Here is an 11,733-nt window from a genome sequence, read left to right as displayed (position 1 = left end):
CACGGGCAGGAGCAATAGTTACAGCTCCGCTGTGGGCTGTGGCTTAAGACTCCACTGCCATCTGCTGGCTAAACTAAATAGTCCCTTAAAGGTGCATATGTATTCAAAACAAATAAAAACACTGTGACCACATACAGTCTATGTGTGTCACATGTGCACAGTAGTAAGTCACATGGGCTCAAAACAAAATATTTGGCATGCTTAGAAGTAGGGGTGCACCGATGTATCGGTCGGGTATCGGTATCGGCCGATAAGTGCCTTGTTGACTGCAATCGGCCTATCGGCCGATAAGCTCGAATGTGCCGATGGCAGTAGCCGATAAATATCCATCAATTTGTGTAGCGTCAAGACAAAAAAAATTCACTCGCGACCTGCACAATGCCGTCCCCAGCCCCCCCCCCCCCCCCACACACACACACACACACAAGCTACTGCATCAAAGTTACTACTTATGATTAACAAGGCATTCGTTTTGTGGCATTAACGTTATATAGTTAGTGTTACACGTTCAATAACATCAGCATATTATTTACCCGAACGTAGCAAGCGTTCATACTAGCTCAGTTCCTTCCGTTGCTCACAGAGCCCTGAGTTTTACCCATTCTGCAATCTGTTAATAACGTTTTCAATCAGACACATGTATAGAAAGGCTTTGTTTTATTATAACATTAGTTGCAGTAAAATCATTATGCCTCATTTAAGTCATCCTGCGGAGCTAAAAGCTAAACGTCAGCCGCGCCGCCATTGTTGTTGTTGTAGAAAAGCTCTCGTCAAAATCAATGGCGGACAAAAGCCGAAGTAAAAAATGTATACGTGCTTGCCGATTGGTGGTAACAGCAGAGGCGGGTGCAAGCGGTGTGTGACGTAATTGGCAGAATCGACTGTCAAGCTTTCTTCAGAACGTGATTTATAGCCCTAAATGCATTATATTGATGATGAAATACAGTTTGGTAGCGATCGGCGCGAGATGAAAAATTTCAACTGGACGTACTTCTAGAATGATCTACGTATGATCTGATGATGACCGGATGGGCGGGGGATCGTTTATAATTCCGTGGGCAGCGTTAGATGATTCATCCAGAGTGGGTCATATGTTCATCATAGCAGTTTATATGGAATACGTTAGAAAATAACGCTGAATCTTACCGTATGTTCCTCGCGCCGTTGGACGATCAGCGTGGAGTAGACCGTTTTCGATTATGGGATGTTGATCCTGATGAACCATTTCCAGGTTGTATAATACTATATACGTCCAAATAACGTTGTTTATTGAGTTAGGGCGAGCGATTGATCATCCAATGTGTTGAGATGGAGTCCGGCTACCGATCGCGAGTGCCCGGAGCACATATGGATGAGCACTTCCTGTTTGGTGGCCGATCGGCCGATCGGCCACCAGATGGCGCTCTCGAACCGTTAGACAGTTGAGTGGAGCTCACCAGTACATCTCAGGGCTCCGGAAAGGAAATATGATTTCGATGACAGATTTTTGAAATATTGACATCAAAGACGAGTTACGGCGTCTTCGGCAGAATGAGCATGGCTAGGAATGACGTCTTAACTCGTCCCCGGCGATCATAGTGTTAACAAAGTGATTTTTCCCTTCCTTTTTTGTATTTAATTGCAGTGTTGGATAAAAAGCAGGTAACACAGTGGGTGAGCCTCCTTCCTGCCCTTGCAGTGTGTTAAACAGTTCTGTCTGCCCCCTGAGCGCTTCCTAACCACCTTATCCCCGTTCACCTGGTCCAGAGCCAGCGTCTCCAGCTCTGCTTGGGGAGGGACCAGGGGAGGGGTGCCGTGTGGGATCCTGTGCGCCACGCCCACGTGTGCCCGATACTGGCGGTCCCGTGCGGGGCTGTGGTGGGGGCTGGACAGGGTGCTCAGGGGAGAGACGGAGGAGCGCTCGGAAGCTATAGGGGGGATAAGCGCAAGCCGCTCTCGCAGGACCTGAGGCTCGAGTGTCTCTCTGCCCACCTGCAGGAAGGGGGTGGGGTCAGGCATGGCATCCACCACCTCCCGGAGAACCAGGCGCCTCCCATCTGAACCCAGCCAGTAGACCTCCGTGATCTCCGGGTGGAGAGGTTGGGACAGGCTCTTCTTCATGCGGCGGCGGGGGGTCTCGGGCTGCCTGTCCTTGGCGGGGGGAGGGGCGGGCTTGTAGGAGCAGACCGGGCTGACTTCTTTTCCCGCTCCTTGATGCTGCTCTCCAGGACCGAGATCATGGCGTTCTTCTGCTCCAGGTCCCGCAGCAGCTCCGTGTTCTCCTCCTCCTTCTCCTTCAGCTGAGCCTCCAGCTCCTCGCACCTCCTCTGCAGCTCTTGGCAGCGGGCCTCGCTGCTGTCTGCACACACACAGTATCACACTGTTAGTACCATGCATTATGATAAAGCCAGATATGGACACATGGAACGTAAACACTATTATTAGTACAATACATATGATAGGAGCACATAAGTACACACAATCACACATGCACAAGTACACAAACATAAACACAATGAATGGGAAAGACATCGATACAGATGCATGCACACACGTGCGCACACACACACAACCCCTGACCATCAGACCATCAGTCCATTAGTACATTAAAACCAGACACTGTCCGCAGACTCTTTACATCTTTACTACCGTAGGCTCCATCACCTTGGAACAGATAATACTTGTGCAGGCTCTATCACAACATTATAGAAAGATGTGTTTGTTATTAATCAAGCAGGCTTGGATCCCATACATGTAGGTTTAACAATAGAGATGTTTACAGGCTCAAGACAGTTTTCGGCTCTGTTGTGAGTCCTGTTTGTTTAAACGGAGGAATATTTTAACCTTGTCTGACCAACAGTACCACTTTCTGGCCTGTGATTGTCTTTCTCTGGTCTGTGGTTTTGATTGTGACTGGCTGGCTGTATTCCTACCTGTTTGCAGTCCAATGTTCACCAAAACACACACCCACACACTTTATCATTTGTTCCTCAACGTTATAGACAGGTAATGTTTTGTAAACTAACGTTATGTTTAGAATGGAATGAATACATCAAGTATGGGTCGGGAAAGATAGTTAGCTCAAAGCTAATCCGGAAGGGCAGCTAACAGTAGCTACTGTCTGGTCCAATGTTCACCAAAACACACACCCACACACTTTATAATTTGTTCCTCAACGTTATATAGGCAGGTAATGTTTTGTAAACTAACGTTATGTTTAGAATGGAATGAATACATCAAGTATGGGTCGGGAAAGATAGTTAGCTCAAAGCTAATCCGGAAGGGCAGCTAACAGTAGCAATACTGTCTGGTCCAATGTTCACCAAAACACACACCCACACACTTTATCATTTGTTCCTCAACGTTATAGACAGGTAATGTTTTGTAAACTAACGTTATGTTTAGAATGGAATGAATACATCAAGTATGGGTCGAGAAAGATAGTTAGCTCAAAGCTAATCCGGAAGGGCAGCTAACAGTAGCTACTGTCTGGTCCAATGTTCACCAAAACACACACCCACACACTTTATAATTTGTTCCTCAACGTTATATAGGCAGGTAATGTTTTGTAAACTAACGTTATGTTTAGAATGGAATGAATACATCAAGTATGGGTCGGGAAAGATAGTTAGCTCAAAGCTAATCCGGAAGGGCAGCTAACAGTAGCAATACTGTCTGGTCCAATGTTCACCAAAACACACACTCACACACTTTATAATTTGTTCCTCAACGTTATATAGGCAGGTAATGTTTTGTAAACTAACGTTATGTTTAGAATGGCATGAATACATCAAGTATGGGTCGGGAAAGATAGTTAGCTCAAAGCTAATCCGGAAGGGCAGCTAACAGTAGCTACTGTCTGGTCCAATGTTCACCAAAACACACACCCACACACTTTATAATTTGTTCCTCAACGTTATATAGGCAGGTAATGTTTTGTAAACTAACGTTATGTTTAGAATGGAATGAATACATCAAGTATGGGTCGGGAAAGATAGTTAGCTCAAAGCTAATCCGGAAGGGCAGCTAACAGTAGCTACTGTCTGGTGAAGGCTAATGCTGTCTGAGCAAGGAAACTAACAGTAAACGTTTTTAAATTAAATACAGCCCGAAAACCCTGCTGACTAATACATTCTATAATATAATATTACAAACGTTTCATTACCTCTCTGTGATGACAAAGTTGTTTAAATAACAGGAGAAAAGTTGCTGAAAACAATGTAATTCGATGGGACAGGAAGTACCATCTCCACCAGGAAGTCCTACCGGAAGTGCATACTTCAAGTTGTGCAAGTGGAGAATACAGAGAAGAGAGGAGAGGAGAGGAGAGGAGAGGAGAGGAGAGGAGAGGAGAGGAGAGGATTGAATTGATTGATTGAAAACTTTAACAGATTGCAGAATGGGTACAATACAGTACAGCTCAATACACACAATTGTTAAGGGGATGCAGACCAGAGAAAGACTTTCGTCTTGTTTACATCAGGGTCCGCCATTTTCAATTCATCAGGACATATATGACATACATAACATACAGATATACAGTACTGCTACATCTATACATTTATGACATACCAGATTTGCAAATACAGTACTGTTTGTGATACAAAAAGAGTCCAGAAAAGAGGTTGTAAATATGCGTTATATGCGTACGGCCTGGGCAGCCAGCATCTAACTGTTCTATCTGTGAGGATTCGCCTGTTCCCTGGACCTTTATTCCCTGTCTCCTCACCTCACCAGCCCCCACCCTTGCGAGCATTTTCCCTGCCTCCTACTCTTCACCAGCCCCCACCATTGTGAGAACTTTTGCCTGCCTCCTACTCTTCACCAGCCCCCACCCTTGGACATTCTGTTCCTCTACCTTCACGCACCTGTTGGGAGTTTGCAATCACCTCGGGAGAGTACATAGGTTGCAGACTCCCCTCCAGTCCTTGTCAGGTCGTTCTGTGTTCTGGACTCTGTGTTCGTTCTGTATCTATATTCACTCTGTGTTCATGGAGTTCTGTACGGTTACCATCCTGTACGTTACCATCTCCTGCCGCGTCTCTGGCGTGAGACGACGTGCCAGCCATCACCACCTGTCGCCGTTTGCCTGGAGTGGGACACCGTCTTCGCTCTCTAATTCTCTACGGGAGGTTTTCCAGTGTTCCCACTCCAGACGTCAAGCCGGCGCGCATCGCTCCCTATTTCCACGGGAGGATGCGTCTCTTCGCCCCGGTCCCCTGGGACCCCTGTGTTCTGCGCTGCCCGTCTGCAGCATCCGAGGAGGATCTCCGTGCCAGGCCTGGAGTGGTGTTCCCACTCCAGACGTCAAGCCGGCGCGCATCGCTCCCTATTTCCACGGGAGGATGGCGTCTCTTCGCCCCGGTCCCCTGGGACCCCTTTGTTCTGCGCTGCCCGTCTGCAGCACCCCCGAGGAGGAGGAAGAGGATCTCCGTGCCTGGAGTCGGACACCGTCTTCGCTCTCTAATTCTCTACGGGAGGTTTTCCAGTGTTCCCACTCCAGACGTCAAGCCGGCGCGTCATCGCTCCCTATTTCCATGGGAGGATGGCGCCTCTTCCCCCCGGCCTCCGCTGTCGGGCCCCTGTCTCCGTACCAGGCCTCCGCCGTCGGAACCCTGTCCTCATCCCTGTAAGCAGCTCTGGCCCTCGCCCTGTCCAAGGCCTTAACCCTGTTCTCTGTCCCTGTCTCCAGCCCGCCTCTCCGGGCCTCTGTCCCTGTCCCCCTCTCCAGTGCCCCTGGTCCTGGCTCTGACACTTAGCCCTGGTCCTTAGCCCTGGCCCTTAGCCTTAGTCCCTTAGCCTGTTCGCCTCTTAAAGGCACAGTGCCGCATTTTCCATATTTCCTTTACTCTAGTGTTTTTGTGTTCTCCCTTAAAGGGACTGTGCCGCTTTTTGTTATGTAAGAAATAAATGCCCTGTTTTGGCTTACTCTCATACCTGTCTTGTGTTGTGCGATTGGGGTCGGTTACAAACCATAACAGTACGACCCGACCAGTCGACGACCCCAGCCAGCACAGACAGTGTATGTGAGTGTTCCCCTGTTAGTTCCCCTGTTAGTTCCCCTCCCCTGTTAGCTCCCCTGTTAGCCTCGTTAGCTCCCATGTTAGCCTCGTTAGCTCCCCTGTTAGCTACCATGTTCCCCACTGCTAGGACTGCCCCTTCAGCTAGCAAGGTCAGTCTCCCCACTGCTAGGACTGCCCCTTCAGCTAGCAAGGTCAGTCTCCCCACTGCTAGGACTGCCCCTTCAGCTAGCAAGGTCAGTCTCCCCACTGCTAGGACTGCCCCTTCAGCTAGCAAGGTCAGTCTCCCCGCTGCTAGGACTGCCTCTTCAGCTAGCAAGGTCAGTTTCCCCACTGCTAGGACTGCCCCTTCAGCTAGCAAGGTCAGTTTCCCCACTGCTAGGACTGCCCCTTCAGCTAGCAAGGTCAGTCTCCCCACTGCTAGGACTGCCCCTTCAGCTACCAAGGTCAGTCTCCCCACAGCTAGGACTGTCCTTCCAGCTAGCTTGTTCTCCTTTGCTAGTCCAGCCCTGTCTGCTAGCCTAGCTCCGGCAGCTAGCGCAGCCTCTATGCTAATGTAGCAGTACAGCTAGCATAGGCCCTGTAGCTAGCAATGCTCTGGCAGCTACCCAGTCCCTCTGCTAGCCCCACTTTAGGTGTAGCTTCCCCTGCTAGCATGGCCCAGTTTTTTTTTTGTTTGTTGCTTTGTCTTGTCCCCTGCCCCGCTGTCTGATTCCGTCATGTTTTTGACCGTCATGTTAGTGTTCTGACCGTCATGTTAGTGTTCTGCCCCGTCATGGTAGTTTTTTGGTCGCCCGGTGGCTCCCGTGGAGGGGGAGGTACTGTGAGGATTCGCCTGTTCCCTGGACCTTTATTCCCTGTCTCCTCACCTCACCAGCCCCCACCCTTGTGAGAACTTTTGCCTGCCTCCTACTCTTCACCAGCCCCCACCCTTGGACATTCTGTTCCTCTACCTTCACGCACCTGTTGGGAGTTTGCAATCACCTCGGGAGAGTACATAGGTTGCAGACTCCCCTCCAGTCCTTGTCGGGTCGTTCTGTGTTCTGGACTCTGTGTTCGTTCTGTATCTATGTTCACTCTGTGTTCATGGAGTTCTGTACGGTTACCATCCTGTACGTTACCATCTCCTGCCGCGTCTCCGGCGTGAGACGACGTGCCAGCCATCACCACCTGTCGCCGTTTGCCTGGAGTGGGACACCGTCTTCGCTCTCTAATTCTCTACGGGAGGTTTTCCAGTGTTCCCACTCCAGACGTCAAGCCGGTGCGCATCGCTCCCTATTTCCACGGGAGGATGCGTCTCTTCGCCTCGGTCCCCTGGGACCCCTGTGTTCTGCGCTGCCCGTCTGCAGCATCCGAGGAGGATCTCCGTGCCAGACCTGGAGTGGTGTTCCCACTCCAGATGTCAAGCCGGCGCGCATTGCTCCCTATTTCCACGGGAGGATGGCGTCTCTTCGCCCCGGTCCCCTGGGACCCCTTTGTTCTGCGCTGCCCGTCTGCAGCACCCCCGAGGAGGAGGAAGAGGATCTCCGTGCCTGGACACCGTCTTCGCTCTCTAATTCTCTACGGGAGGTTTTCCAGTGTTCCCACTCCAGACGTCAAGCCGGCGCGTCATCGCTCCCTATTTCCACGGGAGGATGGCGCCTCTTCCCCCCGGCCTCCGCTGTCGGGCCCCTGTCTCCGTACCAGGCCTCCGCCGTCGGAACCCTGTCCTCATCCCTGTAAGCAGCCCTGGCCCTCGCCCTGTCCAAGGCCTTAACCCTGTTCTCTGTCCCTGTCTCCAGCCCGCCTCTCCGGGCCTCTGTCCCTGTCCCCCTCTCCAGTGCCCCTGGTCCTGGCCGTGACACTTAACCCTGGTCCTTAGCCCTGGCCCTTAGCCTTAGTCCCTTAGCCTGTTCGCCTCTTAAAGGCACAGTGCCGCATTTTCCATATTTCCTTTACTCTAGTGTTTTTGTGTTCTCCCTTAAAGGGACTGTGCCGCTTTTTGTTATGTAAGAAATAAATGCCCTGTTTTGGCTTACTCTCATACCTGTCTTGTGTGATTGGGGTCGGTTACAAACCATAACACTAACAGCAACATATAATCCATTTCAGAAGCAGAACGCACGCAATAAGTTATAATAATAATAATTATTGAAAAGTTCTGCATGGGTTTATAAAGTCGTATTTGGGGGTACTGTATTTGGGGGCAATTGACCAATGGTTTGCTTTCAACCCATGAACTCCTTCCTCTCTCACCTTTTTATATATATTTTTTTATTTTATCTACTAAAACTGTATTGTATTATATTGTTTGTTTTGTAAAGTGTCTTTAAGAATTAGGAAAGGCGCTATATAAATCATATGTATTATTATTATTATTATTATGAATGGTAGGCTTTTTTAAATGTTTCTCATCTGGGTAAGAATTTCTTATTTCGGTAAGAGTGCTCTCGACCACTCTTATAATTTGTTCTTTCCTGATAAAAAAGCAACAATAAGAAAACTTTGCTGAATCCCAGGTAAGAACAAAGTAAGAGGAAATGCTAGTTAAGAACAAAATCTGTTCTTATATCGCTTCATGCATGAGGCCCAATATACAATATACAATACAGAGTAAAATGAGTAACAGTGAGGTAGAATGCAGAGGTGCAAAACGTGGGGTAGGGTGCAAATGAGGTATACATGTGGTGCAAATATAAAGTGTGTTAAAGTGTGTCGTGAATATATCTAGATAAAACATGTAAAATATCAATGAAACTGTACAACATGATACTAGACAGAAATGCTGTTGGTAAACTGTAAGGGATTTGGCAGAGGGGCGACAGGGGCTCCAGGAGAAATGGTGTCAGTTGGCACCAGGCCTAAAGATAGTAGGATTTAGTCGACTCTCCCATCACCCCACCATCTGGCTGACCTTAAGATAATTACTGACCCCTCCAGGCTATCTTGAAGGAAGCAAGGAGAGAGGCTTGTTGATTTTAGGTAAAAGAATCAACTAATCTCTGTTTCCCCCACGGTCGAACCTATTTGGTAAGAGACTAAAGAGGAACTTATTATCTTAGAACAGGCATGAACAGGACTGGGGGGAAGGGAATACATTCTGTAGGATGATGAAACCTAGCATTTGAAGGCTCATCGATTGTGGAGGTCAGAGGTCTTGTAGACAATAGCTGACCAGCCGTTGGACCCAGGAAAAGGACTGGAGGGTATTTCCCGGCTACGGCAGCTGGCCAGAGACTAGGCTTCAGAGTATAGAAAATTAAACAATACAATTATCACATATACTAAAGGTTAGTCTAGAAGCAAGGGAGTTTCAGAAACATTCAGTTAGGTATCAAACATGATTAATATTTGGACACTAGAAAAGCCAAATGGAGTTAAATACATTCTAGAATTAATGCTAGCATAACCTAACTACAAGTAAAACTGTCATACAAAATCACATTTGATAATAGGTTTAGCAAGCATGAAAAGTAGACAACAAGTGAACCAAATAATAAGACAGAGGTAGTAAATTAAGGTTAAAGCTAAAATAAGGTTAAAGAAAAGGTTACTACTAAGAGAACAGACAAACCATCAGCAGGATGGAAACATTTAATAAGGCAATTTCATAAAGTTACATGTAGGCATAACTCTTAGAACTATTAGGAAAACGGTAGTCACAATAAAGAATAACTCTTGAATAATAAGGATAAAAGAAACCATGACACAGGACTCCTTATTGGTTAATCAAGAGACAAAGTATTCTATTTTCTGTTGAAGGACGTATGCTATTATCTGTGGACGGAGAGAAGAACTGTAAGGATCCCCAAATACGGTAATGGAATAGAACGGCTAACAGCCAGTCGGATTCTCCCCATTATACACTGTGTAACATTGTGTCGCAAGACCCAGGATGACGTGTCACTCACAAAAAGGAATTCCTGCTAGAAGGAATTTGGCCAATGGGAAAAGGCCGATCTCTGGGGTGACGTCACCTGAGAGGCAGGGAAAAGGTCTTCTCTCTCTCATTAAAAAGGCAGGGAAGCAGACAGAAGGGGACTGGAGCGTGGGAGACTGGAGAACCAGAGACTCGAGAGCCGAGCCGGACACGCACAGAGCCACGGACACAGACGATGACAGAGGAGAGGCTCATAGCAGAGATCCGCCGAGACGAAACCAAGCGCTCCCAAACCGCCGAGGATCCGAAAGCAAGGTTGCTCTGACGACCAGCAAACCACTAAGAAAAGACTCGTGTTGTCATGGGAACCCGAGAGACCACAACCCCAGCACGAGAGAAGAAAGCTCTGATCGGCCCTAGCTGATTAGATCATGGACAGACCTGCCACACCAAAGAGACGATTAGATTGAAGTAAAGAGCTTTTACTGTGTTTTGAAATAAGCTGTGGTTTATTTAGGAATGGAAATAAACACAGCAGTTTGTTTGATTGAACCACCTCGTCAGCTTCTTTCCTTACTTGAACCGAACATCTGAAATACCAAACAATGCAGAAGAAAGGGTAAAAGACTATACGATCACTGAACTTAGATATAGGTATAAATGAAGATAGAGATACTTCAAGTGTTTAAAGTGTCTAAAGTGAATAAAGTGAGTGATAAGGTGAGTGTTTGTTTAAAGTGAGTGTGTACATGTGGATGTGTGTGTGTAGATGATGGGTTGTTACATAGTGGCATTGTCATTGAGCAATAGTTTATGGACGTTATGCAAAGTAGGCAAGGCAACATGTTGTTGACATCATTTGGAAATGTACAAACATGAACCATCTTTTAGATGACGCTATGGTAGCTGAATTCCAAAGCAACACATGTTACTCCAGTCCTTGTTTGTTTCCTGGTTCACACACACACCACACACACACACCTTGTAAATCCAGCTGCAGCGCAAGGTGAACACACATACGCCTCACAGGATTTCAGAACGGGACTTTTTTTTGCGCTAAATTTCTGTTTCAGTGGTGAAAACAACCACTTTTAGTGGTAACCAAAAACTAATAAGAGGGAAATATTTTCACAGGACATTATGACCACTTATGACACTAATACAGACCTAACTCCTCTGGCTGGGTGACATTGTGGGAGGCTGGGCTGGGCTGGAGTGGAGCAGGCATTATCTTCATAAAGTGTCCATGGCTGCTATAAGAACGCCCAGGGCTGCAGGACCCAAACAAGATGAAATAGATCTAAAAATGACTGCTCACTATTCTCCATACACGCCTATACAATGTATATACAGTACAATTTAGGAGAGAGCGACAGACAGCTCTCCTGTATGATATTTCATAAAGACCCCGGATGTGAAGTGAGTGACCCACCATCACCACCACCACCACCACCATCACCACCACCACCACCATCACCACCATCATCATCATCACCACAAGTTCAAGTTCAAGTTTCTTTTATTGCCACCACCACCAGCTAAGTACCTAGCTTAGCTTCAGTTTAGCCTAACCTGAAAAGACAGGAAATAAGGGAATATGCCGGGACTCGGCTCTCCCACAGAATGTACTAATTGCTTGAAGATGCGTATGGAGATTGTAAAGCTGGAGGCTCGGGTTTCTACCCTGTACCAAATACAGCAGAATGAGCAATTCCTTGACTCTATGCTTGAAGCTACTACAAATATAGCCAACAATACCATGATTGAAACCTGGCCTATGCTAGCAGCTACAGAACAGCACCACCCAAAAGACGGTCCTTGGCACAACCAAGGAGCTAGACCAAAGCAGTGGATCACCGTCAAGGAAAAAAAGAG

General features: G+C 47.5%; 1 pseudogene across 1 annotated transcript; it reads right to left on the bottom strand.

Annotated features, from left to right (window-relative positions):
- Positions 1-1,682: 1,682 nt before the first annotated feature.
- LOC311224919 (coiled-coil domain-containing protein 92-like) lies at positions 1,683-11,086 on the bottom strand (annotated as a pseudogene). The gene is made up of 2 exons: positions 11,026-11,086; positions 1,683-2,338 (listed from the first exon to the last, which is right to left on the bottom strand). The product of its transcript is annotated as a coiled-coil domain-containing protein 92-like (transcript).
- Positions 11,087-11,733: the final 647 nt, after the last annotated feature.

The sequence above is a fragment of the Notolepis coatsorum genome (assembly GCF_963971535.1).
Source record: "Notolepis coatsorum genome assembly, chromosome: 1".
Classification (NCBI taxonomy): domain Eukaryota; kingdom Metazoa; phylum Chordata; class Actinopteri; order Aulopiformes; family Paralepididae; genus Notolepis; species Notolepis coatsorum.
This window is presented reverse-complemented; position numbering and strand designations above follow the sequence as displayed.